This window comes from Heterocephalus glaber, unplaced genomic scaffold, assembly GCF_053883595.1.
Source record: "Heterocephalus glaber isolate CG9 unplaced genomic scaffold, H.glaber_assembly_v1.0 deba00001831, whole genome shotgun sequence".
Lineage (NCBI taxonomy): Eukaryota > Metazoa > Chordata > Mammalia > Rodentia > Bathyergidae > Heterocephalus > Heterocephalus glaber.
Window position 1 is genome coordinate 234,366 of NW_028258491.1, and position 18,033 is coordinate 252,398.

The window sequence follows — 18,033 nt, forward strand, 5'->3', positions numbered from 1 at the left end:
CAACAAGGCTAAGAGCCAACCTACAATATGGGAAAAAATTTAGCAGCTGTGCCTCAGACAAAGGTCTACCATCTAGAATATATAAAGAATTGAAAAAATTCAGACCCCTCAAATTCAAAAACCCAATTCAAAAATGGGCATCTGAAATGAATAGACATTTCTCAGACAAAGAAGTAAAAGCAGCAAATAAATATATGAAAAAGTGTTTAAAATCACTGGTCATTTGAGTCAGGCAGATGAAAACAACCCTGAGATTCCACCTCGCCCCAGAAAGAATGGCTCCTATCAAGAAGTCAACCAATAACAAATGCTGGTGGGTGTGGAGAGAAATAAACCCTTCTCTATTGTTGGTGGGAGTGCAGACTTGTGCAAACACTGTGTAAACCAGTATGGAGACACCTCTAAGAACTAGGACTAAAGGTCCCATTTGACCCAGCTATTCCCCTGCTGGGTACCTTCCCAAAAGATTTAAAAGAATCATACCACAGCGATATATGTGCACCCATGTTTATAGAGGCACAGTTTGTAATAGCTAAAGTTTGGAAACAGACCAAGTGCCCATCAGCTGGAAACTGGATGAAGAAGATGTGGGGTTTTTTAAAAAAAATAAAATGGAGTACTACTCAGCCATAAAGAATGAGAAACTAGAGACATTTATAGCTAAATGGGTGCATGTTGAGGCCATTCTCTTAAGTGAAATAAATAGCACACACATGTAAATACCTAATAGTTACTTTAGTGTGAGTAACTGAAAGTGTAAAGAAGAATTAAAATGACTAATTGATAATTTGAAATAGGAAAAGATCCAAAGGTGTAGGAGTGGTGGGAGTTGAAGGGGAAAGGGAAGAAGAGAATGGAAAAATTGTGAGAATAGAAAAAAATGAAAATGAAATCTATGTAAATAGGGAAGGGTGGAGGGGGTGAAGGGTGCACAGGTAATTGGGAAAAAATAAGAACTAAGATACATTTTGTACAAGTACAAGTACCTAATGATAAGTGTAAATGTATTGTATACCTAAAATATACCAATAAAAAATTTTTTTATTAAAAGATGATGAGGAGCAGGTGCCTCAGGAGCCCACTTGACTGTCATTTTCCTGACACATTCTCACTTTCATTTTCACCATTACTCACCCAGTTCTCATTCTGAAAGACACCTGCTCTCTCTTCACAGCAGCAGGGACTGTTTTCCTCCTGAACAGGAATCTTTTCCATCTCAAATTATGAGTTTCATAAAATATTCTCATGTTTATTTGAATTATTTTGGTGGTGATGGGAGTGTATTGATGAGTCTATTATTTGCATGAAGCTGCTCTAGCAAAGTATCAGACTGGGTAGTATAAGAGCAGAAATTTATTTTGTCACAGTTCTGGAGGCCAAAGGTGAACAATTAGGATACAGAGAGAGCTGGCTTTTCCTAAGGTCTCTCTCCCTGGGAAGTGGGTGGCTGTCTTCACTGTGCTCTTCCTTCTGTGGGTGTCCATGTCCTAATTTTTCTCTTCAAAAAAGAAACCCAATCATATTTGATTGGTGTTTACTCTAATGATCACATTCTTAATTAAATAACTTTTCTTTTTTCAAGGCAATTTTGCCTTTATTTCTGTAACTAATAATGTTAACATTTACATAAGCAAGATAGACCTAATAATGTCTAATATCCAGATTTAAATTTTTTAATTTTTATTTTTATTAGAACATATTTTCAGTACATAATGATTACATTCATCTTAGGGAGATGGCACATGTACACAATTTTCCAAAGATAGACCTCCAACAGCAGTCATGTTCTATTATATTGGGGATTAGGACTTGAGTATATGAATTTTGAAGGAGACAGATTTCACCCCATTATAATTTATTCTTATCTTCTTCCATATGCTGGTTCTAGGTATAATATGCAGAAATTTTTCTTTCAATCCTGAAGGGGGGAAATGAGGACCTTGGAGAGGAGGTAGAGATGCAGAGAGGATCACTCAGTAGCTTCCTAGTCCCCAAGATTTACTTATTAAAATTACCAAGTACTTTAAGCAGGAGCAGCAGATTTAGTGTCATTAACAATGACAACAGCAACAACAACAGCAACAACAGCTCTACCATGTGTCTCTGCTCTCCAATACTAAGAATGTGGACTTTTTGTCATATCTATTTCAGGTTTTTAAAAATGAAATAATGAAATAAGAAGCATACAGAATTCCCCCCTTCAGTATCCCCTTTGTTCCTCCTCATCCTTCCCAATGGCTTGATATGCATTTGAGATTATTCCTATGCATGACTGTACATTGTAAATTTGTCATTATTATAAAGCAGAAGCCATAGCATCCACTAAATAAGGAATGAAAAACAAATTGTTTTGTGACAATATAGTGGAATAATGATAGTTAAGATTTGCGAGGGAGGATATATCAACATTAAATATAACAACATTTAGTAAATAATGCCAAATATAAATGGCATATAAATATACATATATATGCATAATCATATATATATGTCCTGTGTATAGAAACATTTAAAAGGCAATATATTTTATGTATTAAGAAAAATATTACCAAACATAAAAATATTATGAGAGAATAATGTATATCATGGTAGTATGGTAATTTCCCTTGTGAAAGAATAAATTGAAAATCATATAAGTAAACACAGTGAAAGGCCTTAAATTAGCCTTCATTATTTCCTGCAATAAAAATACCTAAAGCAAATAGGTGTATACAAAGTCTTTGTAAATAGGGAGGGGTAGAATGGTTGAAGGGAGGGCAGGGGAATGGGGGAAATTAATAACCCATGTATATTATGAATTGGTGCAAATTTCGAATGATGAATGTCATTATAGTGTATCCCTAAACTATGCCAAAAAATTAATTTTAAAAATTTGCATGATGAGATAATCAGTTTGTTGAGATAATTGTAATGTAGTTGAAACTCCTTAGTACAGGTACTTTTAGCCCCAGTAAGAAAATAATTTCTACCATCAATATATTCCAATAATAGAGTGATACATTTCATTACAAGGACATCCCAGGTAAGGAATGTAACAATGTAGGGCTTCAGCCTGTCCTCCATGAGGTGGCATCTTCCTAAGCCTTGTCTTATCCAGGTCACCAATGATAGGGACAAATTCAGCTGTTGTCCTGGACATGATGCCAGAGACAGAAATATGAGGTCCCTTCCTGGGGTCAGTTTAGATAACTCATTTTCCATATATCATGTAGACTGTACCTCCATAATTGTTTGAATTGTGGCCCTCAAAATATGTCCAGTTCCTTTTATACTAAGTTCTGATTAATTTAAACATTAAATAGGTGCCTGTTACTTGTTTGAGAGAAAATAATTTGCTGAGAAAATGTTTTTCCTGGATTATCAGAGTAGGTCTTAAGTGCAAGCATATGTTTCCTTCTGAATAAAACAGAAGGGGAGCAAGATCACACAGAGAAAAGGGAGACATTGTAACCATGGAGACAGAAATTGCATTGTTGCAGCAAGTGTCTGACTACCAGTATTCAACCATTTTTGCCCTTAAAAAACTGTCATTTTCATATAACTCAAATTCTTTTTTATCACCCCTGGTGATATCCCTATACAATTTATAGTATAAAGGTGATTCGTTTTGACCTTGTTAATGTTCAAATTTAGTGAATGAACTTCATGTACTATTGTGACCCTCCTCCAGGATCTCCAAGTCAGTCCAGTGTGTTTAGTAGTTATGCATTCTTATTCAATCTCCATTAATTTCCCCCTTAGCAAGGATTGAATTCAGCACCTTGGCCTTGCCAAGCAGGAGTATCACCACTGAGCTACATCCCTGGCCCAATCTCCATAGTTTCAAGTTAGGTATTGTGATTTAAAAATGATACGCACTCCTGATAACAAAACAATGTTATCTGTTTCTGCCATTGTGAATAAAACTGCTTCAGCTTTCTTCTCCTTGTCTTCCAAAGAAAAAGAAGATAGTTATATAGTTGGGTTGGAATAACTGGCTATAGCAGAGTAACTTTACATTTTTCGAGTAGTTCACATTTTGGGTAGATTCCAAGAGATTTTCTAAGAGACAGAACCATTTTAAATTCCCATTAAATACCCACTACTCCAGCCCAAAACATTTTCTGTTATCCTGACAATGTAATGATTATAAAATATCATTTAATTAGTTTTCATTTTTCTTGTGATGTTTAGAATTACTTCATATATTAGGGACCATTTATGAAATATGCATATTTATGGTATTTCCACTGACCTTATCTTTTTAAAATCGATTCCTAATAGCTTTTATTCACTTGTAATAGTAGTCTATATTATATATTACATATTTATGTATATATTAAAGACTGCTATCTATATGGCAAATGATTATTAGACCTGTGTCTCCTTTAGCATTCGTGTTACATTATTTAATAGATTCCTTCAAGTGCTTAGTTTTAAGATGGTTAAATTTGTTATTTTCCTCATGGTCTATACTAAGTAGGTCTTAATATGGAAACCCTTACTTTGCTCCATGAAGGATTAATGCTCTTGCCTTAATTGAAGGTTATCATGCAAAATTTATTTTTTGCCTTTCATGTGGAAAAGAAATAAAATTAATTTTTATTACTTAGCACTTTTTACTGGATAATCTATTCATTTACTCTAGTGCCAGCTCAGCAATTAACAAAGCATTTCATTTCACTGTTTACATTTTCTGTACACTTTTTTCCAAACACTTAGGATTGTGGTATCTCGACACAAATATTTATGCTTTAATAACTGTACCTCATCTTCCAGCTAAACTATAGTAGCTTTCTGGAAACATGTACTTACAATCCCGTAGTTACCAGGTTCATGGGATTAATGTTTTTCTATTAATTTACAATTTTATGGAACAATATTGACAATCAGAACATTTAATTTAAATCTATATATGACATGTTATATATAGAACACACACACATATATATGTATATATATTTGTATACACACACACACACGTATATTTCACAAACAATTCATTCCATGATTCTGGAAGAGATGGCCACCTTTGTGTTCCTGTGGGGAAGATGGCTGTAGGCATGTTGTCACATGAGTTGGAGTTCACAAACAGAATCAAATTTTGCTGAACATTGCTTGCTTTGACAGCACATATACTAAAAGAATTTTGCTGAGCACTTCAGTTTGTGAGTCAAATTGTTGACAAACAGTAGCATTCATGTACTGAGGTATTACTGTACGTTATGCTTAGTATTTTTCTCTTTAGGAGTGTCTTACTATATATACAATATATTTCATTATTCATACATATATAGGAATACAGGAAGTCAGATTACTACTGTGAAGTTTGGAAAACTTGGTAAAGTCTAAAAAGAAATACTTTTTAGATACTTGTTAAGTAGTCCATGTAGATTATCAAGAACATATTAGATACTTGTTTATAATATGCAAATGAGAGTCAGGGAATTTACATAGAATTTGCCTTAAATATTTGCAGGGTTTGTGATACATTCATTCATTATCACTGGTATTAGGTAGGTAGATGAAGATATATTTACATAGATAAATGATAAGTAAACCTATCCTCTATTTTGAGCTAATCTTCATTTTGAGTTGAACTGACTTTCTTCTTCCTGGTATTGTTGGCTAGCATAGTTGTGACTGTTGAGGTACATAAGAAAAGAAACCCAGAGTCCACTACAGAGCAGAACTGTGTTGATGTTTGAAGGATATTTGTGATGAATGGGAACAGGGAGGCAGGGAAAGGTGTGGAGGGCCAACAGCTCTATAAGTATTAAGATGGACAACTTGGATTTCCTATGAAAGGGTTAAGTGAAATAGTGTAGAGCTTGTTGCCCAGCTCTGAAGAAGTTAGGTGTAGGAGAAAGTGATAAGAACAGCACAAAGACATGGAGCTAGGGAAAAGAAAACATGGGACTGTCTCAAGGCCTGGGGAATTTCCAGATGTGCCTTATGTAAGATGTTTTCTATTCTTGAGTGCTATAAAAGAGAACAATAAAGTCAATAAAACAGCTGGGTCTCTGAGAGCCCTCCTGACTCTGTCTCTTTGTCTTTCTTTTCTTCATCCTCACTCCCCCATTCAGGTGTTGTTTGACAAGTGATGGCGGGCTCCATCAGGATGGGAGAAAGGAAATCATAAGCATGGTTTCCCAGAGAGAAGGATATACAGCAGCAAGATGTGAAATGAAAGAAAATTCTAAAATTATGTCTCATTTCTTAAACTAATTATATCAATAATATTACATAGAAGGACTTTACACTTGACATGTGAATTTGGTACTCAGCTTTTTATATGCCTTAAATCTTTGAAGTCTCTCAATGATAAGTTATTGAAGTATCCAAGCACAATTTATTCAATGTCCTATTTTTGCCATTTATTATTCCCCCACCTCCTCCTCCTAAAAACTCACAAGTAGCCTAAATATTAATGAGACTGATTGTCTATCTCATCATAAGATTCAGCTTAGGATACAATAACATTTTTCTTTTACTTGCTGATGTAAAAATTCCATGCAACTCATCCTGTTTTCCTTTAATTTCTTTCTCTCTTTTTTTTTTGTTTTTGGAAAGGAAGATTACTGCATATTATCTCAGGTGAGTAATAGTTCATCTTGTAGTATCAGGTGAAAGTAATATCAACACAACAGACCTTACAGCTGAAGGTACTGGGAAGCACATTCTCAGCATCAGGTGTGGGTCCTGTGTTGAAGCTGTAACTTGATTCAGAGCTGTCAAAAGTTTTAGACCTTAATAGAAGCAACCCCCTGTGGCTTTAGTTTGGTGGCAGTTTTCAAACCCCACATGGTATGATAACACTAAGCCATTAGGCTGGCTAGTCCTATAAAGTCTGAGGTCACCTCCAATGGTTAATGGTCAATTCTGGAGCCCCAACTTCCAAATTCCACTCCCTTTATCAACACAACACATATGAGAGTGTCATGTGTCAACATATTTGTATATCCATAAATTTATCACTTTATATTTTTTTCATAAGCTTGTAGGTGAAATAGAGGCCATCAACATACCTAATTCATAATAGTTTTGAAGATAAAATCAGTTGATATCTTTAAAGTGCTGAAAACTGTACCTAGTAAAAGAATTTTCTAAGTGTTAGTGTTAATGATCATAGCCATTTATCTTAAATATTGTATTTCTTATTATGATTTATGGTAACATTCTCATTACTTCCAAAAATTAGGTATATTCCAATGATGGAAATGTGAAGTGCCATGGGATATTTTAGTCATTTTGGAGGGCTGGCTCTTGCAGAACATAGTATATTGAATCAAGCTTTTAGACTCCCCTGAGTCCCATTTGCAGACTATTATCCAGCTGGGTCACTCTTCCGAAAGTTTCAGATTCTGTTTCAACTGTGGAAAAATTAATTAACCATGCCACAAAAGAGTCTATGTTCTACAGTGGGTTTAAGAATGATCTGTTTTAGAAGCAGCATATTCAGAACATGATAATGTATTTCCTGGACACTCCATTTACAATGCCCATGATTTTAGAAGATATTACATCTTACCAATTACATGAAAATAAGACATTACTCTCCTAAGATAATATATATGAAATCTTGTTTACTCAAAAGAAAATAAATGGTAAAAAAATAAGTCATTGGTGATTCTACATTTTTGAATTCTGTTTAGAACATAATGGTCAATGTTTTAGAATTGTGGACTTCAAGTGTTGTATCAAAACTAGCAGAAGAAGCTTTTCAGAGTATTTTAGAAGAGAAAACTTGAACCTATGTCCAACTTTCTGAATCTAACACTCTTGATATGAAGCTCAACACTGCAATTTTTCTAAGTCCTCCAGCCGATTCTCATGCAATATGCGAGTTGAGAATCACTATCACGAAACTCAGAAATAATATTTTAAGTTGTGGTTTTCCTGTTAGCTTGTGATTTTGGAAAATTTACAAGGAAAAATGAAGTGTATCAATTCATTGATTTGTATCCGTTTAGTACATATGTTGAACAGTCCTTCCATGAGACAGATAATCCAGGTTTGGTTGTTTTGTTTGCTCTGCAGAAATTTTTATAAACTTAGTTGGCTATATTTGTTAAGGAATTTACATTATGTTCTTCAAAGACACAGGCTTGCAATTTTCTCAAGTTTATTGTCTTTTCTTGTTTTCATAAGAGTATAAAGACAGTGTTCTGAGTGGAGTTTGGGTGCATTCACTCCGCTTCCCATTTATCAGGCCTTTGAGAATAATTGATACAAATTCTTAGCTAGTGTATGTCTGTAATCCCAGCACTCTGGAAAGCTGTGGCAGAAGAATCACAAATTCAAGCCAAACCTGGGAAACCTATTTAAATTGCAAAGACCTTGTCTCAAAATTTAAAATGTTGGATTGAATTCAATGTGAAAACCCTAGGTTTGATCCCTAGTACTGTAAAAAAAAAAAATGTCGATAAAATTTCTTTAAATGTTTGGTAGAATTCATTGGCTAGGCTCACAGATCTTGAGTTTATTTCCTACTAGAAAGTTTTTAATTATTGATTCAGTCTCTTCAGAATCATTATTCTCCCGGGAACAATTTATGACTTGATCCATCAATTCCAAATAACTGAAGGTACATCATAGTTGTACCCTATCCTAGATCTTGAGATGCATCTATTTACCTAAAACTGTCTGAAGTTTATACTTCTTTGTGCTCAAGTAGTATTCTATTGTTTATGGATTATTTATTATATATAAGAAATGCTGGTGAGGATGTGGGGAAAAGAAGAACCCTTCTCCATTGTTGGTAGGAGTGTGAATTGGTACAACAACTATGGAAATCAGTTTGGAGATTCCTCAAAAAACTAAAAATAAAGGTTCTATTTGACCCAGCTATTCCACTTCTAGTTATCTCCCCCAAAAAGTTAATAGCATCATAGCAAAGTTATATATGCATACCGATGTTTATAGCTACACAATTTATAAAACCTTGGAAATAGCCCATATACTCATCAAGAAATAAACAAATAAAAATAATGTAGTATTTATATAAAATGGAGTACTATTCTGCCATTAATATATTTATGAAGAATTTTTCTTAGTGTTTTCAATTTTACCATATGCTAGCAATATTATCATAATTTTATGTATACACAGAGTCTGCCAAAAATGTCGACACACTTCAGGAAAAGAAAAACAGTATAAATATTCTAAAACTAAATTTATTGAGGCATCATGAAATTAATACAAATTACCTTTGGGCTCTACAATTACAAAATTGCTCAAAGTGGTGGCCATTAGCTCCCAGACGCTTATTAGCTTTCTTTTCCTACAATGGGTATATTTTTTGGCAGACTCTGTATATACAAATACATTTATGTAAATGTTTTTCATAATAAAAATTCCATTCGGCTTCCTGAGATGATGAAATCGGTTGACATAGCTAAAGTGGAAAGTAAAGATTTATTAGATAAGTTCAATGCATTATGTGTCTAATGAAATTGATTAGTAATGGTGGAGAGACCTGGCTGATGCACAGCTGGCATCAGGGTGAGGAAATCACTCATGTTGAATTCCTCCCCTCCATAGAGTTGATGTTTAAGGATCTGTGCTCCTGGGATCAGAATGGCAGTAGTGATTCCGGTAACTATTAGGTTAATGAGGAGCTTTGGAATAGATCCTTGAGGGATATGGAAACTTTAGAATTCAGGTTCTGCAACCTCACTCAAAAACCCTCCCCAGTCAGCCAGCAGTAACTGTGCTCCCTCCAGAGAAGGATCTTGGTGCAGAAGCATTAAGTCCATGTGTCCACCCTCCTAAGGACAGATCTTTTTGACTTTCACATGCAGGTGACTTTCTGAGCACCATTGTCAAAGAAACCCTCCAGGTAAGCCAAAGTCTCTTCCTTTATTATTTGGAAATGAGGGCAGCTATTGCAGTACAATTTCACCTCCTTAAAGAAATCTCTTGGACATTTAAGTAAGGTAGGAGTGTAAGTTCTTTGGATGAGGTGGTGGAGAAAGAGTAGCTCATTGAGCACTTTCTCGGTCCTCATGTTTCACACCAATAGGAAGAAATGACCTAAATAACAACACATGCAACACAACCTTACATCTTTCTCCTACCCTTAACCAATGTTATTACAATGCTGTGTTGTTTCATGTATCATTAAATGGAGTAATAAAATGCAAAGTATACGCAAGTCACCAACTTAATGATCTCTTTCACTGTTCTATTTTCCCCAAAGGAGCCCTCTTGCAAGTCATGGTGGCCTGCATGCATGGCTCTTAATTGGATGTGCAGTCATAAGCAAGAGGCAGTAACAGTAGCATCTATCAGATAAAGAAAATTCAAGTAGGCCATTCAAACACTCCTAGGGCAGAGGAAGTGAGCCAATCCCAGCATCCAGGAGGAAGCTCCCCCACTACCATTCCACTGCTCCAAGGGCAAAGGAGGTGAGCCAATCCCAGCACCTAGGAGGAGGCTCCCTGCTGACATTCCACCACTCCTAGGGCAGAGGAGGTGAGCTGAGGGGGCACCAGCAGCACGAACTCTCCCCCAGGGAAATGAGAGGGCACATAAACAAGCCTCAAAGACAGACTTCCGGATCACCTGGAGAAACTCCAAAGGGAAACGAGATGGAACTGTTTGATGCTCAACCATCTGGACTCCCAGAACTGGCAACAAAAGAGGATCTGGAAAAGATAAAATCAGAAATAATTTCTAAAATAACAGCAAAGATTTTGCCCTTAGTGCAAGACATGATTAATAAATCCAGACAGGACACAGATAAAAAATAGAGGATTTGAGGAACATGATGGAATATCAACATAGGAAACAAATGGAATCCATGAAATAGATGTAAAAGGATTTCCAGGAGATTAAAGACTCCATTGAAAGTCTATGCAGCAGAATGTAAGGGACCATGAGAAATCAATACAGCAGCTGCTAGACGATGCAAAGAGGAATAAAGTAAGACTGATTGGAGTTAATGAAGAAACAGCAGAGAGTGCAGACATTAAAAAAAAAACTGTTCACAGAAATGATGGCAGAAAACTTCCCAAGCACGGGAAAAGAACTTGCCAGACAGATAAGCAAGGCATATAGGACTCCAACTAGTTTTGTTCAAAAAAAATCTACACATAGGCAAATAATAGGATTCCAGAAACCCAACAGAAGAACAAAATTCTACAAGCAATGAGAGAAAGAAAACAAATCACATACAAAAGAAAGCCCATCAGAATCACAGCAGACTTTTCAATGAAAACTCTCAAGGCAAGAAGAGCTTTGAGTGATGTATTTCAAGGCCTAAAGGAAAACAGCCTCCAACCCAGACTGATGTACCCTGAAAAACTATCTTTCAAAATCGATGGAGAAATAAGATACTTTCATGATAAAGAGAAACTTAGGAACTTCACGAATACCTAACCAAAATTCCAAAAAATTTTAGACAATATCATAGGAAAAGACAATGAGGATCAAAACCCCAGGAAGCCCAGCAGAATTAATCTGTTGGGCATGAAAATTAAATGCAAAGGGGGCGATTCCAACCAAAGAAAAAGTCATGACAAGGGTTTTACAACTTTTAACTTCATCTCCCTAATGAATGTATAGTTCAATCTTGTTGTTGTACTTAATATTTTTCTGATTCTAGTGTTACACACCTTTCCTTGTGCTGTACTGGCTGTTTATCATCTTCTTGTGTCTACTTTTTAATTGGGTTGTCTATTAATGAGCTCTAATTGTTCTTTATATAGTCCAGACATAAGTTATATGTATTATAAATATGATCTGTTTAAGGACTACTTTTCATTTTAACAATGTCATTTAAACTACTAAGTTTTGATGGAATCTCATTTGTCAATTTTTTCCTTTTACACATCATGTTTTTTGTATCCTAGGAAGTTCTTGCCTACCCTGAATTCATAAACATTTTACCTTATAATTTCTTCTTAACATTTTATAATTTTAATCATTCATATTTAGGTTCATAGATCCTTTCAAGTTATTTTTATGTATGGAAATAAAGGGTTGAAGTTAATTTTTTATATATGGATACCAGGTGTTCTAGTACTATTTGCTGAAAACACTATCTTTGCCTCAGCTCTTGAATTGAGTTTATATTCTATAAAATATTAATGTTAAATAATCTTTCAAAACTCAGTGGGCCATATATGTGTGTTTCTATTGCTTAATTCTCTGTTTTATTCCAGTGATCTATATGTCTTTCCTTACACGAACACTGCCTTGATTGATGTAGCTTTAGAAGAAGTCTTAAAATTAGGTACTAAATGTCTTCCAACACTGTTTTTTTACTTTTCTAGGTCCTTTGTACTCCTACATAACTTTTAAATTTCAATATCTTATTCTTTATTTATAGCGAGTATACATAGACCTGAATTTTTATATATACCTTGTGTTTTCTAATCCTGCTAAATTCAAATACAAATTCTAGGGGCTCCTAGAGATTTCTTAGTATTTTCTCTGTAGATGATCATTTCATCTACATATAAAGATTTTGCTTCTATCTTGCCAATCCTATCCTAATTGTGTCATTTTATTGCCAGACTATTTTGGTTGGGCCTAGGTTTCAAAGTTTAATGGACAGATAAAGAGTAAGCATATCTGCCCTTGTTCCCCACCTTAAGGAGAAAGCATTGTATCTTCTCCATTCATATAAGGCATTCTCGCTAGAAGTATGGAGTACATGTCTTTAATCTGTTGAGAAGTTTCTGTTCTACTTCTAGTCTCCTGTTAGCTTTTAACATGCACAGCTGTAGAATTTTCTCCAACTAATGACAGGATCATATGGCTTTTCCCTTTCCTCTGTTAAAATGATGACTTTTAGGGGTGGATCTTCCAATGCTGAACCAATACTGCCATCTCCATAATAAAACCACTGTCTACATGCTGCCAGATCTGTCTTCTATTAGTTTGTTTTGTTAAACAAGTTTCTATCTATGTTTGTAATTTTTCTTCTATTATCTTTATCCAGTTTTAGGATTAGCACAATGTTGATTTCCTAAAATGAGGGGAGAAGTGTTCCTTTTTTTCTGCTTTAATTGTTTGATATAATTTGTCAGTTAACATGTATACTAGCCTGTTGTCATATAGGAAGCTTTTCAAGCTAGGAATATACTTTCTTTAATAGGTGCTATTCAAATTTTATATTTCCTCCAGAGTTAGTTTCATTAATTTGTCTTCCAAGGTATTTCTTTGAAGTTGTCAAATTTATTTCAAAAGAGATTTTTGTAATATGCTTTCTATATCCTTTTAAATTCTGTAAAATCTGTGATAATGTCTTTTAAATCTTGATATTGTAATTTAAAAATGTATAATTGATATTGTGTAATAGGAAGTAAAGGTCTAAATGAACAGTGAAAGTGGGAGGCATAGGGGAAAGGAAAGAAGGGAAAAGAAAAAATTGAGAAAAGAAAAAACATGGAAACAAAGTCTTTGCAAATAGGGAAGTGTGGAGAGGGTGAAGGGAGGGCAGGGGAAGGGGAAAAAAATAAGAACCAAGATACTCATGTAATGCTACAAGATCCCAATGATGTAAGTAATTGTATTTTATACCTAAAATGTACCAATAAATTTAATGGGGAAGAAAAGAATATTCAAGTAAATTGTGCTGTAAATATAGTGGAACAATCTAGTAATTAACATCAAAATAGGAGGACTACTTACAACCTTATCAGAAATTGAAATTATCTAAGTGCACTGATTGTAAATGATACACATATACAGTAGGGTCCTGTTATATGAAGATTTTAAAATACAACAACATGAAGTAGTTTTGCAGAATAAGGGTAAGTTCATTGAAAATTCAAAGAGAGTAATGTATGCCAACTTAAAGTGAAGTTTCCCCTGTGGGAAAAAATCAAATTTTTAAAAGAATGTGCTGGAAACTGCTTCAAACATGCCCTTATTATTTCTCACAATAAACATATCTAAAAAAGCCAGGGTGAAGTGTGTAGCATTTTGGTTGATTTCTATGGAGTGCCAACCCTTCAAGATTTTCTTCAGCTTCTTTAATGCATGGAAAATCCTTAAGAAAAGTGTACACACTTGTAGAGTTTCAGTTAAGTGTACATTTTTTATCAGGTAGCATTTTTCTAATAATATATTCATAAATTATACATAACCTTTGTGCATGATATATCTAATTCTTTTAATGTTTAATTTGGGGTTTTTTTTTGCAAACACATTATCATATATTGAACCCAAATGAATATTTATGTCATTGAAATTTCTTTCCTCACATTTTTACTTAAGCAAGATTCCAAAAAGTAATTTGAACATGTATATTCTTCACTGATAATGGCATTGTTCATGCTATAGTTTTCCTGTCTTCCCTTTTTTGTTTCTTTAACTACACCAAGCCATCACTTACTTCTGTTTGGTGAAAAGTGCATTAAGATATTGCTCATGAAAGACACACACAGACACATGTTCACACATACACAGACACAAAAGTTTGGAAAAGTCCATTGAGGGATGGACTTACTTAGAACTACATAGGCTGCTTTTACTCAATTTAATTATCATAACTTTAAAATATCTCTGAGAGGATTTTAACCCTCAGAATTGGGTGTATAATTGCAAAATAAAGATTATGCATTTAACATATATACAGTGCATACTGAAGCACACTCTGGAAAACATCTCCATGCTGCAGCCAGTGAAAACATCCATTGAGCAGTTTCCTTTATACAAATGAAAAACATCCAGTTAAAGAGTTCCTTCCCATTCCAAAAGCAACTGCTAGAGGATAGAATAAATTCAGAGCCTGTAACTCTCATTTATCACCAAATGATCATTTCTAATGTAGTTGTTTTTGTTTTCCCTGGGGGGAGAAACAGCAATGCTCACAAGGGACTCTCCTATTAGTACACCTGAATATCAGAGTCTGTGTAATTTTTTTAAGTCTCTATCTTCTAGAAAGGAATAATTCATTTTTATTTTTATCTTTTTTTCATTAGAGGCTTTGCATTTTACTTTTCTTAAATTTAGTTATTAGTTCATTTACTTTTTAATTTTATGTAATTATTTGTTTTCTGACTCATTAAGGGATGTGTTTCCCATAGTTACCTAGCTTCTCCTAGAAGTAGTTGTTAAGCAGATTGCTTGTGTTTCCAAGGGAGGGTCTTACCAGCTCCAATTCTAAAGCTAGTGTTTTCCAATCACTCCTCATGTCCACCAGCATGGCTGTCTTCCACATCCTACAGCTCACTTAATGCATAACAGATGGCACACTTTGAAAGCAAGGACAATTTTGGGATCTATTTCAACAAGAAACTTGCAATTGTAAAGGAAATTAATCAGAAACACAGAAATACTTAGAAATGCTGATTCTGTATTATCCAGGGGATTTGCAGAGATGAGTCAAGAGGATCAGCTAGGTAGTCTGACAATGAGATCTTAAACATAGCATTTGCCAACCTGTGTGTAGGCTTTTCCATGACATGTGCTGGTAGGTCCATGGGTCTAAAACATAAACTGTCTCATCTGAGATTGAAAAGACAATCAGGTGATACTGGGACTTCCCAAAATAAGAGACCGTTGCTTCACAACACACCATTTCTCCTTAAACTTGGGCTGTGGACTGGTTTGTGGCCTGTTAGGATGCAGGCCACACAGCAGGAGGTGAGCAGCAGGCAGGTGATCAAAGCTTTGTCTGTATTTACTGCCACTCAGCATGTCTTACATTAGTGCCTGAGCTCTGCCTCCTATCTGATGAGCAGTAGCTTTAGGTTCTCACAGGAGCTCAAGCACAATCCTGAACTGTGCATGCAAAGGATCTAGGTCCATGCTCTTTAAGACAGTCTAAGGACTGATAATCTATGGTGAAGCACATGTGCTGATGCTAATGCTGGAAAATGGATATAAATAGTGATTAAAAGTAGCAGAGATGTTTTCTCAGAGACAATAATAAATCAATTGCATTCAGGCATACCAAATATCTATCAGTGTGTGACACATAGCAATTATGCTGTATCCAGTGGCCTAGAATACAGTGGGAAGTAAGTTGATGTATTTAAATGGTACAACTATATCTGGTGGCAGGGTTTAGGTCAGAATCCAACCCTAATTTCAGTTTACATGAGTCCTTCCCATTATTTTATTTACTTGATTATGCATTACAATGACTCATAATTATTTCATTTTAATAATAATGGAAATAAAAAGCAGAACAGAAGTTATTGCATTTGAATCATCCCAACCTTCTCCTTCTCCCACAGTCTGTGGAAATAATGTCTTCCATAAAATTGGTCCCCCATAACAAAAAGGATGGGGACTGCTGTTCTGCAAGGTAAATTTGATGTTTATTCTCACATTTCTTTTTGTTTCAATGCATGGATAGAAAGAAAACTCCATGTCTTATGCTTAATTTTGTTCCCATGTTTTACCACCATTCTGAAAAACCATGGGTTCAATAAAGGAAGTCAGGGTTAGAAGAGAGAGAAGAAAAGTAGAGGAATAAGGCAGGAGAGAAATATCTGTATATTCACTTGGGTTTGCAATGTGAATTCTTACTTGTTCTTTATTTTAAGAAGTGTTACAAACACTTCAGAAATATTAAATTCATGGAAAATATATGCTAATCATGGAATGCTGGTCCTTATTCCCAGAGTGTATACAACAGACATCCATAGTGGTATCAAGAATTTTCATTCCTATCATGCCCAAGAGAGTCTGTTACTCAGCCAGAAACCATTTGTTTCATTTTGTTTTTACCTTATCCTTTTGATAGATTCAACAACAACATGAAATTCCAAAAGCAAACATCTGTTTTGGAATTCTTTCTGCTGGGACTGACAGATGATCCAGAAATGCAGCCACTCATCAAACTATTTCTGGTTATCTACCTGGTCACCATCATGGAAAACCTGTTCATCATCCTGGCTTTCACCTCTGACTCCCATCTCCACACTCCCATGTATTTCTTCTTCTCCAACCTGTTCTTCATTGACATCTGTGTAAGCACTAGCATGATCTTAAAGATGCTAGTGAACACCCATACACAGGATTGGAGAATCAGTTACACAGGATGCTTCTCTCTGCTTTGTTTTTTATTAGTTTTTGCCTGTTTAGAAAATTGTCTCCTTGTGATCATGGTTCATGACCAGTATGTGGCCATTTGTCTTCCACTGGGGTACATGGTCACCATGCACCCCCACCTCTGTGTCTTGCTGGTTCTACTCTCCCTGCTCATGAGCATTGTGTGCTGTCTAATCCCCAGTCTGATGGCACTTCCACTGTCCTTTTGCCCAAACATGAAGACCCCACACTTCTGTGAACTTGATCAGATCATAAACCTAGCCTGTTCTGATACATTTACCAATGCTATGCTGACATATTCAGCTTGAAACACATTTTCTGGTGTTCCTCTCATTGGAATTTTTTCTATTATGTTAAAATTGTCTCCTGTATTTTGAGAATGCCATCAGTTGGGGGAAGGTATAAGGCTTTTTCTACCTCTGGGTCTCACCTCTTTGTTGTTTCCTTTTCCTATGGGACAGGTTTTGGTGTGCACTTGAGTTCTACATTTAGTAACTCTTCCAATATTAATACAGTGGCTTTAGTGATGTACATTGTGATCCTTCAAGAAATGAATCTTTGTATCTATAGTTTGAGGAACAAGGAAATGAATACAGCTCTGAGATATCATCTTATTACTTGGGAGCCTTTTATATGGTTGGTCATGGGCTTTGAGTTAATGTTTATAGAATAGCAAAAAACGGGAAAAATACAAGATGGACAGAAGCCTAGCTCTGTCTCACTAAGATCTTCCAAAGTGCCCACATAGTATGATGTCCAAGCACATTTCAACTTGTACTTTGTGCTTTTCTTTGATTATCCAATTTTGTGATGTTTGACAAATGATTTCAACCTTTAAATGCTGTGGTGTTGCTCTGACTCATTCAAAGAAAAAATGAATTGTGTCCTCCATTTTAATAATTCTTTATGCATCAGTTTCTGAGAGGTAATGTTGGAGTAGTTGAACTGAATAAATTCTGCACTGATATCTGGAGATGAGCTTCTGTGTGGTCCCATAAATAGAGCCATGATTGTTTTCTCTCACATGATGCTAAAGAA

At 35.1% G+C, this 18,033-nt stretch overlaps 1 pseudogene; it reads left to right on the forward strand.

The window, feature by feature from the left end:
* Positions 1–16,700: 16,700 nt before the first annotated feature.
* Positions 16,701–17,668, forward strand: LOC147820610 (olfactory receptor 7G2-like; annotated as a pseudogene).
* The last annotated feature ends 365 nt before the right edge of the window (positions 17,669–18,033 follow it).